General features: G+C 38.6%; 1 protein-coding gene across 3 annotated transcripts in view; it reads right to left on the bottom strand.

Annotated features, from left to right (window-relative positions):
* The window catches only part of TMEM117 (transmembrane protein 117), a 441,213-nt gene that overhangs the window by 30,930 nt on the left and 388,120 nt on the right, over positions 1 to 22,163 (bottom strand). The gene's annotated exons all lie outside the window — the stretch shown is intronic.

Genomic DNA, 22,163 nt, shown 5'->3' with positions numbered 1-22,163 from the left:
TGGCAGCTGGGGGGTCTCAAGGAATCTTAAGGCAGCTGGCCTGCTGGTGGATGGGACTGTGTCCCTGACGGGCTAGCTGTCTGGCCTGAAGTGTCCCAGGACCGGTACTGGCTGGATGGTGGGCAGTGCCTGGTCCTGGAGCTAATAAGCCAGAGAGCGGATTCCAAAGTGATGCTCGCCAGCACCAGTGTCCTTGGGGTGGGACAAGCTCCCCAATATGGCTCCTGCCAGTTTCTACGTCCCAGGGTAAATTTTAATTGCTTTCTGCCTCTCCAGGAGGCTTTCCCAAGGTCAGCAAGCGGGTCTGATCCAGCCTCCTTTCTAATCACTGCATCTGCCCTGAATCAAGGCACATGTGAGATTTTCTGCGCTCCCCGTAAAAGTGGAGTCTGCACTTGCCACAGCCCCCTGGCTCTCCTCCTGAAAGTAATCCGCTATCTTTTAAAGCCAAACATTCTTTAAATGTTTGGGTTTGGGGAGACTGAGGGCTCAGTCTTCCCGGCGTAGGACTTCCAGGCTGCCGAGGACCCCTTGTGGATGCCAGACCCCTTGCTCCTTGAGGGGAGCCCCTGAAAATGTAATTATCCTTCTGTTTGTGGGTTGCCAACCTGGGGCTGTGGATCTTGACTGTACTGTGTCTCCACCCCTCCAATCCATCTCACTGTGGTTCTTTCTTTATATCTTTAGTTGTAGAAGATGTTTTCTGGTAGCCCTCGAGTTTTACTCATCTCTCTGTAAACAGCTGTCAGTTTGCTGTGCCCCTGCAGGAGGTGAGCTCAGGGCCTTCCTACTCTGCCATCTTGGGCACGTCACCAGGTCTTCTTTTCCTGTAACATTTTGACTTAAGTCCTATTTTTCCCAAGACAGAACCTACTTGCTAGAATATGCAGTAAAATAGAAAATGCAGCCCATAGAACTCCCACAATGTTCAATGCATATAATTTGAACACCATTGCTAACGCTATAAAAACAGGAATGGTTTGCAGAATTTCTGTGAGCTAGTAGAAATGTTTTTGGTGTCCTACATAAACCTGAGTCAATCTGCAACATTGCTTTCAACCATAAAATGGATAAAAATGGGCATAGGAGTTAAGATCAGCAAGAATATTGAGAAAAGTGATTAAAACCTCAAGATTCCCAAGTCCGCGGTTAAGGCTGTGTGCCTCATTCATATTTAAGCGAGTACTGACTTCATACTCCAGTCATCACTTAGATTTATTGCCATTTGGAGTAACATCAGCTAGGCAGTTTCGCTGCCCAGTATTTACATCACACATCAAGATTTTTTAAATGTTTACCTTAACCAAAGCCAATATTTTTTATCCTTGACTCTTGAGGTAATTACTTTGGTAAATGACTGGGGCATAAATCAGATAACCATATAACAACTCACCACTGAAAACAGTTGTGCGCATTTCATTGTCCCCAATGCCTCGATAATTAATAAGAAAACTACAATCTTATTTACCTCCCTGAAATGGAACTTCTGGTGTTGGTGTACACACACACACCTAATTATTTTCAAAGAACATTTGACCATGAAAATTAAAAACAGGAGGGTAGAGAATTTACCTGTTCTATCCCAGTGAATCTAGTTTCCTGTATCTGGTACAAATGTATGTTTTCTGTGAGAGTCAACCTTCTCTTTTTTATCTATTTCACACTATCAAAGTGATTAAATTAAAAAAGACATGATGGAAAATAAAATCAAACCATTTGTTTGTGCATAAACAAAAAAATGCTTACTTTTTAATTTTTAAAGTGGCTGTTTTGCCAACTTATAAACATAGCTGGTCTTTAGATAGATTTATTTTCTTATTATTTCTTTTTCTCATTCATATGCTTATTTTGGAATCTGTTTCTGCAGTCATGCTCTAATATACTTATACATCCATGTTAATCTGATAATTCTACATGTGGAAATCTTTCTGCCGAGGAAATAATTTAAAATACAAAAAATCCTCATGCAGAAAGAGTTTCAATTTATTGTTATTTAATATGGTGAAAAAGTGGAAACAACCTTATAATAGAAGAGTGAAACAAATTATGGTATATCATTCCATGGAAAATTATACAAGCTTCTCAGAATTATAATTATGCAAACATATATTGTTAAGTGAAAAATATAAAATATAAAATTAAATATGCACTGTAAGTCTAAGTGGAATCTATATACGTAGTAAAAAAAAAAAGCCAAACATAAAACTAACAAAAGATATGAAGATAATAGGCCAAATTTGTTCTGTTCTTGTAGTAAAATTACAGATGGTTTAAAAAGCCCTTGCTTTTCAAATTTCTAAAGTGTTCATATATATATTTTAATTTTGTAGTAGCTACAAACATCACACTCTAGACACTTCCACATTTTTGAAAGCCATTCCTTATTTTTTAAAAAAAGCTTTAATTCTAACATAGTCAATTTCTTTCTTTAAACTCTAACCTTATATCCTCTTATAAATCTTGCTTTTATTCAGTCTTGCTTTCATTTACTTTTGGTTGAAGCAATTCCTTTTCAGTGCTGGGTTCAAAGGGGATATAATATTACCTGCCTTCTCTCAATGTCCCCAGTGGGCTGTAAGATTTAATGAGATAATGTCCATGTAGCACTTTATGCTCCTTAGAGAAAGGTGCTATATAAAAACAATGCATTATAATTATTTATGTTATTATAAAACCCACAGAGATATTAGAGCTACAATTTAGCACAAACAGACAGTGCTGGACTCAATCCAAGTGCAGGCTACGCAGTGTCCCTTAATAGCAAACTAGAAAGCAGAAAGTTGCTCCTTGCTCTTAAGAATACCAAAATGCAAACCCCACTTCTTCTCAATGCTAAAAACAGGATGCTTTGGTTTTCATGTACAATCGTCTAAAAATCACAATGTATCATTTATGTTTACTTGATAGACCACTCTCCCTGTCTCTGCTTAGCTCCAGCTGAATACATTCACAATTATTTACGGGAAATAAGTTTCCAGAGCCAGGGTTAAAAGTCAGCTATTACTGATTATTAAAAATCATCAGATGATCTGAGGAACTGTGCACTGATGAAGAATGGCAGAACTTCGGAATTGAATTAGAGGTCATTTAGTATGGCCGCCCCCTACCTTATGCACACATCCCCTATCCAGCCGCTTTCAAGAGGTCAACCACTTTGTGAGCATTTCTAAAGAAGGGACATTTTAACTTCCTAAAATAATCTCTGACATTTAGAATATTCTACTGTACATTTAGCCAGATCCTGTGCTCTGATGGTTCTGCTTTCTGAAGCCACACTAAGTGTCCTTCTTCTGACTCGTCATTTCACTGGGCTTCTTCATTCTGTCAACAATTATTCTGTAGCCATTGTGGAGGCCTCTCGTGAGGCTCTGGGGACACAGAGGACTGTGACATTGCTCTGTCCTAGAGGATCTCACAGTCTAATAGGAACATAGACACCAAGATAGAGAAATAATCATAAACAAGGTAAGAGCTATGATGCAGGTAGGAAGGAAAGTGCAAGGGACAGAGAAGAGGAAGAAAGTAATCCTGCCCAAAAGCATTCAAGAGGGCTTCCCAGAGGAGGTGATTTTTTGTCCTCTGCTGAAAAAATGACTAAGATGGCTAAGATTCTGCCAACTGAAGAAATTGCAAAAGAGCATCAGAACAGATGTGAATGGGCCAGGTTTGTGCAGGGAGGGGTGAGAAGTTCAGGGTGGTTGAATCTGAGTGCTAGGAATGAGGCAGAGAGCCCAATATCTGAAGGTTTCGTTTCCAATGCTTCCAAGATTGGACCGTATGCCACAGGCAATGGAGCCAACAGAGATTCTGGAGCTGGTGAATGGCATGACCAGATCTGCCCTTAGGAAGATGACGATAATAAGAATGTAGGTAGATTAATGCCTAGAGTGGGGAGGGTCTCATGTTAAGACATTACCATTAAAGTCTAGGCAAGACACAATGAGGACGTACAGTACAGTGGGAGGAAGGCAGCAGTGAGGGCTGAGAAATTAACGACAGCACTGATGGCAACACGCGGGATATGAGAACCAAAGGTATGGGGGAAAAAAAGGTGAATCCACCCTCCTCACTTGAGAGATTGAATGGATGCTGACATCATTAGCAATGACCACAAAATACAGGAAGCAGAGCAATGTAGGGGAGAAGGGTAAGGTAATAAACAGGTTCTGACTGTAGGTATGAGGTTCCTACAGGTTATGCACAAGACAATGGGAAATGTGGAGCTGCAGCTTGGGAAAGAAGTCAAAGCTGGAAAGAAACCAGAAAAAAAATATTCCGAATTAAATAAACGGTGCAAAATAGAGGAACTCAAGTTGAATACCCAGTGAGGCACCCCTTACTCTGTTAAGTCTATTATTTCTTCCTAAGATGCCATTAACACCATGAACTCATTCAGAAGACAAGGATATATGTGAAATGGACAAAAGGAGCTTAATTTAAGGCCACTTTGCTCTTTCATAATTTTACATTTGGGTTTAGTTCTGCTGTTTAACAAGCGCAGTTCTTTTCCTTTATCTGCCTCCCATGTCATCTTGTAATTTGTCATTCTTTTCTCATCCTATCATATGAATCTGTCTTTCCCAAGACGCCTCCAGAGGGAAAATCTTGAAAAATTGCCTCATCACCCCACGCGCACACCCTACGACTGGGAAGTTGACCAGCGGGTCTCACAATTGCACGTGAACTTGGTTTGCTCTTTTACCAAGTAGCATCTCCTTTTCCTTTTTTTTTTTCTGACTCACAATAGATATCAACCACAGATGATAATGTCCATGAACTTGCTGGGAAAACCCTGGAAAGCCACTGAGGATTCTAATTAGCCTTTGTGAAACTGTTTGCCTCCGCTGCTACAATTGCTGGGTTTGCCCCCAGCTAACCACTGCTGTAGGTGTTTCTGATTCTGCTTCTTCCCAGGGTCAGGTCTTGGGCTGATGCAGCCTTCTTCCTGCTCTGTGCACTCCATTCTTCCGGTGCTATATATAATCGACTTCCATCAAGCTCCTCTGTGTCAACTTTCTATTCCCATAGGATGGATTATTTCCCCCAATCCTCCTAGGTCCGTTATGCAAATGAACTCTTGGTAAGCCAGTCCCCTAGGACTCTCCAGACATATCTGATCACACCCGATTCAAGGCAAACCCAGATTGGGTGATCATGGATAAGGCCACACTAGTGGAATAACCAGAATAGTCTCTGTAATTTCCAAAACAGCCAATGCAAAGAAAGTATCAAATCAAACAGAACGAAATCTCTTTATGTCTTAGACTTTCATTTTGAGAAACTCAAAACACTACGCATGACTAAATGCAAATAGAAATTTGATCGTTCTAAAGCAATATCAGCCAAAAGATAGAGATTTCCAAACAATACGTAGAGCTGAAAAGGCCAACTTGTCTAAGAGGTACTCATTTTTCATATTATTGTGCATCATTTAATTTTTACAACATCATGCATGAAAGTTTAGTTACCTCAGCCTTTGGAAATAATAATAAAAACAGTACCATATATCCATTTACTTTGGGTCTGCTGATTTTATTATTCTTAATACTAATAAAAAATTATATATATAAGTATGCTGGCCAGATTAAATCTAGTTTCATGCTTTTCCCGGTGATTATGGCTCTGCACAGAATTTTCAAAAGAATTGAGAAGACATAAAATTTCTTCCTATGACTAATTCTCTTTATAGCTTAATACTAGTAAAAATTGTTCCCCAAATTAAAAGCACTCAACTTTCTTTTCAATAAAATGTTCTTTTTTTTTTTTTTACAGTTGTTAGTTATCATGCATATATGTCTGTCTTAAAGATGAAATGAAAGGGAAATTGGTAAGAAAAGTAAATGAAAATGAAAGGAAGATAAATCTGTTCACTAGCCTCCTATATGACCCCAATGCAGAAAAGGCTTTACTGAGGGCGCCTGCTGGGAAATGCAATTTCAGCTTTTTTATGCCACGGTGATATATCTACCAGTGCCAATGCCAGCGCTGAGTTGAGAGCAGCAAAATCACCCTAAGAGCAGTTCAGTTTTCAGAAATCACTTGGGGTGAATTGTCCAAAACGCTCTCAACTGTACCCTAATTGCTATAAACCCCACTGGATTCTGACAAATCCAATTGTTTGCTTTGAATTTTTAAATAATTTGTATTAAAAGTCCACAAGCAATCTTATTCATTTCTCCCTGTGCAACTCAAATCAGATTTCTGCATTAGAATTTATTTGTAGATCTTGAGTGAATAAAAAAATTATGTCAGACAAATCTGTCCTGATAAAGACAGGCTATTCTCAGCAATGAAGTACTTTCAGAAGAGACAGAAAATAATTTTGAGGGTTTTTAAGATGTCAATGACATGTGTGGGCATACGTTTTGGATAAGAAATGGATCATTGAAAACATAATCCATTGATTGGCTACTTATTTATCTGTCCTGTATTTTGGAAATTCCCTGTATTAAGGAAATATCAGTTTCCTTAAATTGACATTTGAAGGCAAGCTCATCCTGATCTTCCTGGAGTGCCATCTTGCTTCTCCTGGATGAATTAGAAGTACCTTGCATATGGCAAGTTGGCAGATTTTTTCTTTCTCCTCTGCTACATTGTAATAACTTAAAGGCAAGGACTATGTCTTATTCATCTTTTATGTTCTCAGTGTCTGATACAGTTTTGAGAACGTAGTAAGAGGCAAAAAAAAAAAAAAAAACCAAAAACGATGCATGAGTGAGCAAGTGGGTGAATCTATTCTGTAAGGCAGCTGCATTTTCCTCAATTAGGAAAAAATGACAGACTAAGCCCCTGGGGAGAAGGATGCTATTTCCAGAGAGTGCTCAGAACTTCTCTGGGACCCTGAAAAGCAGATTCCAGAATGTATTCTCACGTGGAGTGACAGAGACCAGCCCCATCCCTCTGAGGCTGATCTAACAAGCAATGCTGATTGTCATTTTGTGATTAATCGTGGATTAACAGTAGAGGAACAGTACAAGCGCTTAGAAAGAAGAGCTTGCCCTTAAACCAAGAGAGACGAAACGAGTCTAACTTCCTCCATTGTGAATTCTGCTAAAGCACCCAGACAACTGGGCTTCAGTTTCCGCAGCTGATAAAATAACGACCTCATTCATATTTTACCCAACGGGTGGCTTTCTTTTTACATGTGTTTGTAATGAAGACATTTACTTACTGTTTGTTCAAACAACAGAAAATTTGTGTAACAGAGGCCCTGAAGAAAGAGTTAAATTGATTTACTGTCTATGAACTTTCACAGACCAAAGTTAAACACAGATCTGCGAAAGTTTGAAGATACTCCATCACACTTTATGATCTAAGCCTTTGAAAGAGATAAGAGGATGCATCGCTGATATTAGTCTGTAGTATTTTAAGAGGGGCAAAAAAAAAATGCAGTTTGTTTGAATTTTTGTACCAGTGGATCTCTGTTAAATGTATCTGTTAAAAGTGGATCTGTTAAAAATGTATACTTGATTAGTAATAGTAATATAGTTTCAGGACTCACTGTGATTGGGAAAGGCTTTCAACTAAAGAATTTTAATTATCTCACTGGTACAGGACTCAAAACCTGGAGATACAGATTAGGATGCAAAGGAATCAGCTCTTTAACAAAAAAGCAACACTCTTTAAGGATGGGGAAAGAGCGAGCCTTGCAGAGAGAAATAAACTCTGGTGGGAGAAGAGGGCCACTGTAATAATCCCAATGCTTTTCCTTCAAGCTTCCTTCTATGTCTTGTGGTTTTTTGAGTTTGGTCCTTCCAGACATCAGCACCTACTGCCCCAAAGATACAACAGCCCCCTTTTCTTAATTCAAAACCAAAACCCACAATGAAACAAAATGCTTTTCCCCTTGTTCTTTTTGAATATAACTAGGTCTAGAATTAACTTTCCAAAGAAAATTTAAGGAAAAAAATTTAAGCTATAAACACAGGAAATACAAAATAGTTTACATATATATACATATATAAATGTTTCTGAAACTGCAGTAATTAATGCCATCACCTACTAAGCACTAAGAACCTTTTATCTGGTCTGTTCTATTTTAAAGTACGCCTTGGTAATTTCTGAGATATCTTTAGTGCTAAATAATGTTCTTGTTTTAGAAAATCACCATAAAAACACTTTTTATAGCCTCTCAAACACATCAACTCCCAAAGGTCCCTCTATTTTTGTTTGTTTTTTTATCGCAATGCCCACATAAGATTCTAACTAGAATCTGAATCAAATACTTTCTGTTACTCCTTTGGTCCTTGTTTGTGATTAACTCTCTTAATGACACATAAATATATCCCTCTGAGGCCATAGTGCCCAGTCCTGACTCACTGGATTCCACCCTTACCAAGTTACTTCAATCACTCTGCAGTGGAGATTCAGAAACAGGTTTTGTTGTTGTTGTTGTTGTTATTGTTTTAGCTTAGGAGGTTCTAATGTGCAGCTGAATTTGAAATCATTGCTCTAAGAGCTGAATATAGAAATGTTTACAGGAAAAATTCTGATGATAGGGACAGTGAATAATCTTTGACTATGTCTCTGAGTTTTTTTCCTGTCATTTTTGATCCTGTGATTGCTAACTAAGTCTCGTAAGAAAATCACCTCTATTGTTAAGCAAAACAGAAGGTTCCCTAAGAGGGAAGGGATGTTTTACTTGAAGATTGTTACCACCTTCAATTATCTTGGGAATAGAGCCAGATATAAGAAAATTAATTAGTTGCCTCGATGATTGTCTATGCTCACACATGGAGGATTTGGGGTTTATAATGTGAGAGAATGTCCTTCATAACCAAACACATACTACGCAACCACTGAAACTGTGAGGTTATGCAGAAAGACAGGAATCGTTCAGAGACACTAATACCTTTTTTCCTCTGTGAATACTTAAAATGTAAGTGCCTTTTAACCCAAGAGTATTCTTGGGAACACACCAGAGATTTTCTGACTCAATCACAGGTTGTGAGTTTTCTGGAGTTCAAATTTATTTCTACATCTTTGTAGCTTAAGTAGAGGTTTAACATGCATGGCTTTGAAATTCTTCCAGAATCTGTTACCTATGGGGAAAATTTCAAACTTTTAATTTAGAAGACTATTCACCAAGGAATAAAAGGTCGTAGGATAGGTAGGAATGATTTAATTCCAAGATTACACAATGGAAGGAACTAATTTGTGTGTGTGTGTGTGTGTATGTGTGTGTGTGTAAAGACAGACTAGATAAAAATCATGATGGAGAAGACTGAGGAAAAATAAACTACATTCATCTATCTAGACAAATAGCAAATCAACATCTTTTTCAGAAGAAAAGCAATTAAAATCAACTCTGGCCCCCAAAATGATCCCTTCTCCCATGGCATCCCACAGAGGGACATTCTTTCCAATGATATGCTTATTGACTACAACCAGCTGCAAAAGGGCAACCAATTCAGTGAGCTGGAGATTTTACTCCTATTTGGCCCATGGCATCCTTCCCCATGTTGGAAAACTCATTGGTTAAAATCCACATAGATTGTCAACTACCGAGTCGGCACTCAACTCTGAAATCACGCTGCTGACTCAGATTGTGCTCTGAAGGGAATGGGGCAAGGAGGGAACAAGTCAGCAACGGATGCCAAAGAGACACACAGTCTGGGAAACGAGGAACCAAGCGTGTCCTGCCGCATGTCGTTGAAGAGACAAACAGATATATGAGTACTTTGTGGAGAAAAGGAAAAAGAGGAGGAAGGAGACAGAAGGAGAGAGACCGAGAGAGAGACTCTGCTGTGTATTTTGTGGGCTGCATGCTGCCTGTGTATTTTGAAGAAGAGATTATGTGCACTCACACTCTGTATTTTGAAGCAGGATGAATGACACCCTATTTATCTGCTTTATGAATTAAGGACAGAATTGGCATCATTCTGCAGGAACTGAAAGTTGTGCAGACAAAACAATTTAGATCCACCTTTGCAGAATATTGCGAGTGGAACACATCCTTCCTACAGCAACATGCCATTTATAAATTAAATATACGTCAATAGTTAGTCCAAAAGAATCGTTCCAAGAGCATAATAAAAGGAGAGCAGTGGGAACAAAGAATAGAAGTCTTGTTTTCAAATGAAAATTATTTAAGTTAACTTATTTAAAGATAACCGAATTAAACAAATGAAATGATTTTGTTTTTATTGAAAGGATAGAATGCTCGAGGAAAGTAATTCAATACGTTAAAAGACACAGATTCACAGATCTCAATTTCTTCATTAGTTAAAAGAGGAAACTTTGGCAGATGATCTGTAAGGTCCCTTTTACCTTTAAAATATTCTGTTTTTCTAGAAGTGAAATAAACAATTTTAGTGAAGGACAAGAAGCTATACTGTCCCTAATTGTCATTTTATTTGCAGAAGCATAAAAAAGAGACTCTAACAGTACTGAGCTCACTATTCAGATATATTTTCGATTTTAAAATGCAGAACTAATTACATCTATACATACAAAATAATATCAACAATCCCAAAATAAATAATCGTGATGCGTTGACTGTGCAAATGAATTGCAATCAGCTTTCTGTTCACCTAAATCTCTTTGGACTTTTGTACTAACTACTTTGTTTGGGATGTCGTTAACCCGCCATGATCTGCATGATAATTATAATGCTGATAATGTTAATAATAGATACAAGTCATGTAGGATCTACTTTGTGCTCTACATGGGACACATTTCATGGGATTTAATCTCTACAGTAGTATTATGAATGTGTGTCTCATCCGTTTTATAAAACAAGAAAATGTAAACTCAGCTCTGAAAGAAAGGCAGAAGCAATGTGGATGTACAAGTGTGACTGTGTGATGACCCTGCTTGACCACGGGGCCTTGAACCCAGCAGTGGACCGAAAGGCACACTTAGAGTCACGTATATATTTAATACGACATATTTCTCAATCTGTGATCCTTCCTTGACTCCACCAGAATCCCACCCCTGAACCAACCCTATCCTTTGGTAATCCTCCTTATCTGCCCAAATTAGGCTTGTGTATCCATCCACCTCTTTGTATCATCAGGACATTTCAATCTAGGCAGTAGTTCGATGGTCTGATTCGTGCCAGCAGGACTGGCTACATAATTCCCGGAGCTCGGCACAAAGTGAAACGTCAGGTCCTTTGTTCAAGGAGTATTAAATATTTCAAGGACCCCCAAAGCAGAGCCTTAAACAAGTGCAGGGCCTTCTGAGCACGGGTCCCTGTGTGACTGTGTGGGTTGCAGCCTGCGGAGCTGACCCTGGATGCCTGCTCAGTCTTTACGAGGTGAAAATCGTACTCCCAGCTGGCTTTCCTCTGAGGACGTGAAAACCATACGATGCCTCTACTATTAAAAACAGGTAGAGCAGCAGACTTGTTTTCCACCATAACTTTTGGCTCTCAGGTGGCGTTAGTGAACTGTAGTTCTTGGACGTTTTAGCTGTGGTTGTGATGGCAGCCCACTTCTTACTTATTTCTCAATGTTGTAAGACTTGCTTTAATATTTACTCCCCATCACCTGTGTGCTCAGCATCGATCAAGCCAGGTAACCCACCAGTCCGAGCTGCCCTCCCTGTCTGACCCTATCCAGGCTTCCAAACCCACTGCCGTGACCGTGGACATGGTCCCCTCTTCATGGTCCACTTCAGGGTTGGCCATGCACACTCAAGGACACTCAGTGCCAAGCTCCTCCAGCCAAAAGCATTATTCCAGAGGAGACAGTAACACAGCAGATGCAAAACTGTGAACTTTTAAGCCAGTCACTACAGTATGCTCATCTATGAATATAACCTAATGAGTTTTTAAAAACTGAAGTATAGTTTATGTACAATATTATATGTTACAGGTGTATACTATATTGCATCACAATTTTTAAATGTTACACTCCATTTATAGGTATTATAAAATATTGGCTATATTCCCTGTGTTGTACAATATAACCTTGTAGTTCATTTTATACATAATAGCTTGAGTCTCTTAATCCCCTACCTTCATGTTACCCCTCCCCCTTCCTTCTCCCCACTGGTAACTACTAATCTGTTCTCTATATCTGTGAGTCTGTTTCTTTTTTGTTATACACACTAGTTTGTTGTATTTTTTAGATTCCACATATAAGTGATACTATATAGTATTTGCCTTTCTGTCTGACTTACTTCACTTAGCATAATACCCTGGAAGTCCATCCATGTTGCTGCAAATGGCAAAGTTTCACTCTTATAACTGAGTAGTAGATACACAAATTTTAAAATTTTTTGTTCTAGTGCTGTCAAAAATGCCATTGGTATTTTGATAGGGATTGCACTGAGCCTGTATATTGCTTTGGGTATTATGGTCATTTGAGCAATATTATTTCTTCCCGTCCAAGGACATGGTGTATCTTTCCATCTGTTTGTGTCATCTTCAATTTCTTTCATCAGTGTCTTACAGTTTTCCAAGTGCAGGTCTTTTATCTCCTTAGGTAGGTTTATTCCTAGGTTTTGATGCAATGGTAAATGGGATTGTATCCTTAATTCCTCTTTCTGATAGTTCATTATTAATGTATAGAAATGCAACAGACTTTTTGTATATTCATTTTGTATTCTGCAAAGTTGCAGGATATAGTTTTATTGATTTAACTTTTTTGGTTTATTTTAAATTGTGGTTAATAACATACAATTTACCATCTTGACCATTTTTAAATTCAGTAGTATTAAGTACATTTCCCTTGTTGTACAGTCGTGCCACCATCTTCAGAACGTTTCTCATTTGCCCAAACTGAAACTCTATACCCACGGAACAACAATCGAAACTCTACACCTGTTATATAATAACTTTCTATCGCCCCCTCCCCTCAGCCCCTGGCAACCACCATTCTCCTTTCTGTCTCTACAGATCTGACTGCTCTAGGTGCCTCACCTAGTGGAACAAGATAATACTTGTCTTTCGGGGACTGGCTTATTTGATATTAACTTTTAACATACACTTTTCAGGTGAGTATGTAGAACTGAAGGAGAGTCTCTTAAGAGGCAATTAATAGACAATCACTATATTTTAGAGAATTGGCTTATTGCTGTGGGAAATAAGGCCTGAAAGGGAGAACTGGATGTGCCTCTGGGTTGGAAGTAGTCTCCATCACCACTTCCCTCAAGCTGGCTGTCATTTTTCCTTCACTTCTTCCTTATTTGTCAAGAATGTTAAAAATCCTTTGAAGTCAAATGTCTCAGTCTGAACTTGCAAAGTGTTTTGTGTCTTAGGGTGTTACAAAGAAGAAACATGTCTTTTTGCCTCATGCTAATAAAACAAGAATCATCCAGGTAACCAACCTGCAAACTCTCCCATGGTCAGCGAGAATCTTTTTGTTTTTTGACGAATCAGCACCTCATCTCTGCTTTCCTTATCCTCAGTTCACCCTTTGTCCTGGGAACACTTTGCTTAGATACACAAATTGTTGCAGGCTGACCTTGATAAATGGTCTGTGTTTGTATAATTTAGATTAGTTCAGTAATTGTTTGGAACAGAGGCCAGAAATCCTCCCCGGGGTATTAAACATCCACTTGCAGGCCTTGGTGGTCTGTGAGGGAGGAAAGGGCAAAACAAAGCTCCTTCACCACCTTCGCCCAAGGTCACACCTACTCTTGCTGCCTACGAGCAGCTGCCTGGAATCCACCTGCTGGAAGGTGGCTGAAGAGAAGGGGGTTGATCCCCTCAATTTTCCAGGAAGCTGACATGTGGTAAAGCTGGCTAACCTTTAGGGAAAAAAAAGCAGAGAGCAGAACCAAATCAAAAAGGTAATAAAAGCGGTCCTGTGGCCTTTAGCGGTGACAATCTGTGGTTCTGCTTTAAAGAGCTGGCTCCCCAGAATAGATCTTGAGAGACTAGTTGGCTGACTTGGAGCTTTACATCCTATTTTAAGTTTGTTTTCTGATATAGAACTTTTCCCTTTTTTTTTTTTTTTTTGTCTTTTCAAATATCTGGGGACTCCTACTAACAGTGAGTACAACACGGATATAACAGCCTCTTTTAAGAATCCTGAGTGAGATCTCTGGCCCTTTTACTCCCCTTAATTGACCTGACAGAAGGCTTAGTCCTGAACGGCTCTCACAACGGGGAGCTCGCTCCAGGCCACGGCAGCCTCCTTGGAAAGCCTCACTGCTTAGCGTTCTCTTCTTTCATCAATACAAGACTCTTTCCTTCAGCATCCTCCCTGATGGAGTCATATCCCCTGAGCCCGAAGCCAACACATTCTCACGCCTTTTCCAGCTTCTCTTTCATGAACGCTGCTCTGATTTCTGCCCCAGTCCCTTATCCAGCTAATGACCCATCAAGATGCTTGTTTGGGCGTGGTTGCAAATTCCCCCATGCCATGGTTGCTTTTCCTAACATGTTCTAGCTGGCTCACTGACCAGTCTTAGAGGGGAGTGTCTACATCTGAAGCCAATCCCAGTTCACCACCCCGGGGCAGAGCTCGACTGACACCAACCCTGTTTTAGATGCTCTGCCGCTTTTAAAATATGAAAATGTTTACATGGTCAGAAATGCAAACATGCCTATGGGGATGCAGATGCCTCTAATTAAAAATCAATCTCTCCCTCCTCCACAGCCTCCAGCCCACGACCCCTCTTCCCCTTCCAGAGGCAATTACTTGATATCTTTTGAGAAAACAAATTCTTTACATGCATACCTAAGTAGGTAGATGGTTAGAGATGAGAGGGTGAGCTGTTTCTTCCCCAAGCCTTACACATTTTTAACAGGAAAGGATCTCTATAGCTGGAAACTGGCTACAAAGTGAGCAGGCAGGCTCCCCAGATGGACTAAAACTGAGCTGTGGTTAATTCTGGCTGAACTTTTCAGAAAAGTAGAAGACAACAGCCAGACCACAGTGTTAGAAATGCGGTCCAATGGCCTTTAGATCTGATAGATTAAAAACGATACATCTTCACTTTGATTGGTTTTCCTTTAGTTATGAGTGAAGTTGAACCTCCTTTAATAAGTTTATTACCGCCTTATATTTCTCAACTCTCTCTTCGTATTTTTTTACTCCTTTTTCACCTTCATACACCTGTTTCATCCAGAAGTGATTCTGGTGTTAAAGATTTAAGCTGAGTTCCAACTTTTTTTTTTCCCAAATACCTAGCCAGTTGTCTCAATAGTTATTAAATAAATCTATCTTTTCCTCACTGATAGGAAATATCACCTTCATTTTACATTACATTATTTTCTTATGTATTTTAGATGTGTTCTAAATCTCTACCCTAATCCAGTGAACTTCTGTGTATTTCTTCTTAATGCAGAAACTATTTTAGTTATGGCTTCATGATGTATTTGAATATCTGGCTCAGATGTCTGTGGCTAATTTTGCATATGTATTTCTTCATTTTAAATATAGTAGTGTCAGGTTCAAAAAAAGTCTTTTTGATTTGGGAATATGCATACATATCTCATCTAATACATATAGGATATGTATTTGTCTTACATATGATTAAGGAAAATTAACATACTGGTAATATTGAATCTTGCCATTCAAAGCAAAGTCTGTTTTAACATGAGTTTTTTCCTATATACTCTAGCAGGAATTTTCAATGGTGCCTTCATATAAAACCTACATATTTTTATTAACTTTATAATAGCTGGTATATCTTTTTTTGTTGTTGTTGCTCTTGTAAAGGGGATACTTTCTTTCATTGTATGTTCTAAGTGGTTACTGATTATAGAAAAGCTACTTGATTCATATATATTGATTTTAAAACCAAATATCTTTCTGAAAACTGTTTCTAGTACTGTTTGTGCTGATTCTCTTGGTTTTCTGAGTCTATGGCCATATCAACTGCAAACATGACATCTTTGCTTCTTGCTTTATACTTCTGATTTCTTTTTCTCGCTTAATTTCTTGGGTTACTACTTTCAGAGAAATGGGGTCATGATATGGCAGATGCTTTAGATCATTTCAATCATGGCCATTTCATCTTTCTTTTAAAAGGACTTATTGCCTGCTAGAGGCTAGAAACCTAAGACAGCATCCCCCAGGATCACTTCCAGCTAGGATTCTACCTGTGATCTAGCTCACACTGAGACGGAGAAGACATCTCCTCAAGAAGTTTGGAAGGTGGAAGTGAGGCAAACTGGGCTGTGCCTCTGGTCTGTTGATTCTGCAAACCAGGAGTATCATCTTAGACAGTTTGGGGTTTTCTCCACCATACAGAGATCCTATGTCTAATGCCTACTTTTGTAGGTATTGAGAGGCAGTGGGCAGGGCATTCATTTTGCTACCGTAGGTCATTCCTGAGATGGTGTAGCCATGGAGCCAACCACTGGGGTAGTAGCCCCCAGGTTTCCCATTTCATAATCATGGCAGTGGCAGCAGCTCTCTTGGCAGGCCGGTTCTAGGCTGGTGTTCTGGGGGACGTACTTGGAAGCTTGGCCTCGAGCCTGGTCCACCAACTCTTCCAACAACTTCATAATCAGTTCTGTCATGTGACCATTTCCACTTAAACTACCTAGAATGGCTTTCGTTATCTGCCAACCAACTGTAACTGATAAAACATTCTTATCTTGTTCCTATGTTGAAAGGAGATGTATTGAGATTTTTAATATTTCACCGTTCAGTACCTTGCTGGCTTCTGATTGTGTGTGTGCCTGTGTACGCATGTACAAATATATTTGCATAATGCTTTTAAAATACTTTCAAAATTATTCCTTTAATTTCTTCCATATTCATGGTTATTTACTCTTCTAATTTATAATTTCATGGGGTTTTTTTTTTCCTCCTTGATTCCTGTAGGCTCCTGCTTTGAAAGCCAATTTACAGCCAATAAATGTCCACTATTCATCAACTATTTTAAAAAATGTTTTAAACATATTACTTCAAAGCCCATTTTCCACCATCTTTTTCACCTCTCTGTGTGTTTGTGTGTGTGTGTGTGTGTTTGTGTGTGTGTGTGTGTCTGTGTGTTTAAAGGATAGGACCCACACTTTATTTCTGTTAAACTGCATCTTCTTAGATTTGGCCTAGAGTTTTATAATCCAATATATTATCTATAGCTTTCATCTTTGTTTCATCTATAAATTTGACCAGAAAACAACTTATATAATTTACTTAAAAAGAAAGAAGTTAAATAGGACAGAACTAAAAATAAAAGCCTCCTGCAAACCTTTAGAAATCACATTAGATACTGACATTCATTTTCTAATTAACATATTTTTAAGTTCAATCCAATTCCAAATCCACCAAATTATATTCACATCTATCCCACATTTCTTTTTCTTAATTTAGATCAGGACACTGTGCTAAATTTATCAAGTAATTCATCAATTGCCTAAAAGGTCAAGACCTGTTTTTTAAAAATAGTTGTTTCAATAAACTTTAAAACATACGTCTTATAAAAATATTTTAAAAACAAGATTCTGCAAACTCCAGCTCTAATGTAACGCCTATAACATCCCTTAAGATCAAAAATCAATAGTGCTTTTCCTTCTGTTTTAATTATCGTCAGTGTTTCCCCACCATAGGCCAGTGGCTCTTAACCATTCACTGCTGTTTTCTCTGTTCTGTGGTTTGCAAAGGAAGAATAACTGTTAGGCTACACTTTTTCCATCAACACTTGATTTATACAGTTTTGCCCAAAAGTGTTTTGCATTCCTTAATTCAATTAATGGCAAAATACTTAGAATGCATGTGTGTATAATGTATACAGTATATATAAAATAAATAAAATGAATTATTTATATACAAAGTGAATATATGTGTGTGGCTTTTTGGGGGGGAGGAGGTAATTAGGTTTACTTATTTAATTTTTTTTTTAATGGAGGGACTGGGGATTGAACCCAGAACCTCATGCAGGCTAAGCATGCTCTCTACCACCTGAACTATCCCTTCCCCTCCAAAGTGAATATATGTGTATATATAAATATGTATAGAGAGAGATTGCCATAAAGACAATCCAATCTCAATTCCTCCTGTGACGAAGAGTGCTTTATTCTGTCAATTCTAAAACACTGTCAAATATAAGATACACTAACAATTAATTTAATAATCATTTTTAGAACGAGGAGAATATAGAACTAATGTATTAAATGTATTCACTGACTTTGAGATACAACTAGATGTGAAAACGTGCACGTTAGCACGGCTTGCGTGCTGTGACTCTGACGCCTAAGGATCTCTTGCAAGGCTGGTTGTCCTCATCTCAGTCAGAAGACGCCTTATGTTTCTTTTCAGACCAATGCAATGATTTGGTCCTTTGGCCTACAGAGTCAGGTTTTCAGTCTCTGAAGGATGAAGATGGGCATGACTGACTGGAACTGGGGTCACCCCTCCATCTCCTTGGACCTCTTTGCCCTCTCCCAGCAGCTCTGCTACATTCTTACATTACTAGATGCCACCAAGTATTTTCTACAAGTTTCCACAACGGCAAAGGAATATCACACACAGCAGAAAGGAATAGAAGTTACTGAAGGCATTGAGTTTCAAACAATATTTTAAAAGATCAGTCTCACTTCGTACATATTTAAAGTCATAACATTACCCCTGTCAGCAGTTTCAGCTTCTGTGTAGGCAAGAACTCCTGTAGCTAACGGCAGGTTGTGTTGAAGTTTACTCACATTGTTTGGAATGAATAATTTTGTAACAGATGTAGAGTGCAGCATGAGAGGGAAGGAAGGGCAAGGAAGAAAAATCTAGATTTAAACATTTATAAAGTACTTACTCTATAACTTATATCATGTTCTACATATAGACCTTACTGGGGAGGAAAGCTTTGGTTTAAAAAGAAAAGGCTTTAAAATGTAACTTTCAGGCATTTTTCCAGTGCCTAATGGATTGCTTTAAAACATAAAACCAAGAATCCAGGAATGATTTGTTTCTGGTTTCCAACGAAGCTTCATTAATCACCACTAAAAATCAGTAAAATGTCATAAAAACTTGCATTCCATTTTCCTGCAAACCTAACGCTGACACTTCTGTGGTGAATGGTTAGAAAACTGAATGGATCAGACATGTTCTAGAATACAAATTAGTGGTTCATGGCAAATAGGAAATATGAGTATGTCTGTACCGATGTATAAAATGCATGCATAACAGTGGTTTTGCTGGCATGAAAACTTTCCATTCTTTACCATCCATTCATTTCTTTATTCCTATCCTGTTTTAAAGGAATCACAGATAAAATTTCCTGATACTTTATCTACATTTTTACAGACAAAAACAGTAAGACTTATAGAGGTTAAAAAATTTGCATAAGATAACAAATTAGTAAATGGGGGGCCCAGGGTTTGCATCCCAGCAAATCTGGCTCTAGAATCAGTCCTCTTCTGTGCAATGCTACTTGGACTCCCCCAAAGCATTCAGCAATAAGTGATCACATGCATTGTTCTCTGGCCAAAGGCTACGAATCAGCTAACAGCACTCAAGAAATTAAATTAAACATGTCGACTGCCATGTCCTAAATTTGCTCTATTTATAAAACACATATCATAGCTTTTCAACAAAAAAAAGCAGCCTCTGTAGTAAATCCTAATTTCTTGTTTTATTTCTTATACTTAAAATACTTTCCTTTTAAAACTGTAGTGTTAACTCTATGCTGTTTTAATGGCAAGAACTGTTTCTGGTTTTTGGTATATAAGCTAAATTAACATACATGACTATTTTTGAGTATTATGACCCTTAAGTATTATAAACTTGGGTTTATCCAGCAGAATCTGACTAATGTTCTTCAATGCTGTTGTGTGGGTTTACAAATAACACGTATATTTTTAACCTAAAAGCAAAAAAGCCTCGTCAACAAAAATTGCTACATCTTTTCACCAAGATAATGGTAAAAATGTCTTTAGAGATGACATATGTCAAAAAAAAAAAACCCCACTAAACTATAGCATTGCTACCGTTTGATAAATTTTCATTTTAACTTTAATGATACAGATTTGAAATTCAGAAATTCTTCCTCTTAATCCTGACTTTGCCATTAATTAACTAGATGACCGTGAACATGCCACTTAACCTCTCTGAGCACCTGCTCTTCCTCTGTAAATACTACCCTACCTGGTTGAACTGCTACGATGATCAATGAGGTAAGAGAAATGGGCATGAGTTAGACATTAAGAACATTATTTAAATATAAAGTGTTATTTAAAAAATGACTTTGTTCAGAGCTTTACTTCTTTTAGACTTAGTTTGATCCTAAAAATCTATCCTAAATTTTTACAAACTTTATGATGAGCGTGTTAGTCTCACGTTTTATGCCACCGGGGGGGGGGGGGGGGGGAAGGCGCACATTTCCAAACCCATGAAGTGTAGGCTTCTTTTGATTTTCAAGAACCTCCACAGCCTGACTTCAGGCTGTCAATCCAGGGCTAGTGCCCGCTTCTAACTACCGTGGATTCTGCTGCTCCGTTCAGTCTTGACTGACACAGGGATCATATTTCACTCAGGATCTTCCCCACGTTTGTCTGTTCCTTTTTCTATTTTGTGAATTCTCTTGTAGTCTTCAAAACCCAATATTTTCCATGAGCATCCTTGGACCCCGTGAAGAACTTACAGGGTATACCTCATTTTATGATGCTCTTCTTAAACTGCCTGTTTTCTCTGTTTGTTTGTGTTTCAGTCTTGCACTCCTCACTTAATTATAATCTCCTTATGGTGAAAGTTCAGTCTATATCATTTTTCAGAACATTTTTATAGTGCTGAGTACATAACTGGTGATTCTTCTTCTGTCTTAGATGATGCACCAACTATTCACTATGGTGCCTACAAAGTGTCAGGCACTGTGCCAAGAGATGAGGAGTCAGGTGGTCACTGTTGGCCTTCTCACGGAGAGCTCAGCGTGGGGAAGGTTCAGTCCTAGGCACACACATTCAGTAAACAGTGGCAGAGTTCTTTTTAGGGGAGCCTAGGCAAGTGACAATACCCCAAGGCAGTCAGAGCAGGCTTCTGGGAGGAGGTGACCCTTAGGCTAAGAATGTCCAAAAGAATAAAAGTCAAACATATGAAATGGGCACAAATTAAAATTTTCAGTTTCTCAAGTTGATTGAGCTAAAAGGACTTTAGAATTGGCCTGAGACCCAGAGCTGCACTCTGACTTTTCAAGCATCTCATTTACAATCATGCTCTCCTAACTCGTGTTTAGTGGGTGTTCCTTTAAGACACGTGGCTTTACTCGGTCAAGCTAAGGATATGCATAATGCATGCTCTTTTCCTAAAGTCGATGAATCCATCCATTCTTTTAATTACATTACTGGTCAAACACTTGACTTGAAATAAAATGCTCTAAATTGAACATCAGCATTTCCATGCAGGTACCATTCTATATTCTAATTACTTGTCTTCGACTTGGATAGAATGTGGAATAAACTTAAGAAGAAGAATGAAACTTTATTAGGCATTAAGAAAATGTTTGTCATCCAAGGAGCAATGGAGAGAAAGGACACTATTATTCACTAAATGCACATTATGCACCAGCCACTAACAAATCTATTTTATAGTCTTCAAGAACTGTATTGAGATAAATACACTAAAGTCCTTTTACAAATGAGAAAACTGAGATTTCAGAGAATTTAGGCAACTTGCCTCAGGACAAGGAAGACAAATTTGAAACTCAAACTTGTAATAGGGAAGCACAAATCTGACTCCATATTAGATCTGTTCTTTTGGCTGTAACCCTGAGCTCTGTTTCCTGTGCTTGGTCATGCTGGTTCTGCACCTTCTGTAAAAGAATGTTGCCTGTAGCCTGAAACAGACAGGATTGCCTCTTCCTAAGGCTCTGACATTTAAGGGTAGAACACTTTCAATTCATATAAAAATAAAAAGTTGCAGAACAGAGGATAACATTTGTCTTGTTGGAGGTTTGCAGGGACACCATGACCTGACCTACGTGGACAGCTGCAAGAACAAAGGATTCTGACACCAAGAAGTTTGCAACAACCAATCACAACCCCCTCCCCTTTTTAGTATTAAAGAAGCCTGAATTCTGACTTGGGGAAGATGGTTCTCATTAGTCCCCCATCTTCTCCAACTGTTGGCTTTCCGAATAAAGTCGTTACTCCTTGTCCCAACACCTTGTCTCCTGATTTACTAGCCTGTCGTGCGGCGAGCAGAACGAGTTTGGACTCAGTAACAAGCTTATGTCCATCCAAAGTCCATGTTCTTTCCCTACATCACCTTCTTCACCAAGTTGATTGGTCAGAGAGGTGATCTTTAAATCAAACTCTCCAGACCATGTCG

The sequence above is a fragment of the Camelus dromedarius genome, chromosome 11 (assembly GCF_036321535.1).
Source record: "Camelus dromedarius isolate mCamDro1 chromosome 11, mCamDro1.pat, whole genome shotgun sequence".
NCBI lineage: Eukaryota > Metazoa > Chordata > Mammalia > Artiodactyla > Camelidae > Camelus > Camelus dromedarius.
Note: the sequence above shows the minus strand (reverse complement) of the source record. Positions and strands in the feature narration are given on the sequence as shown.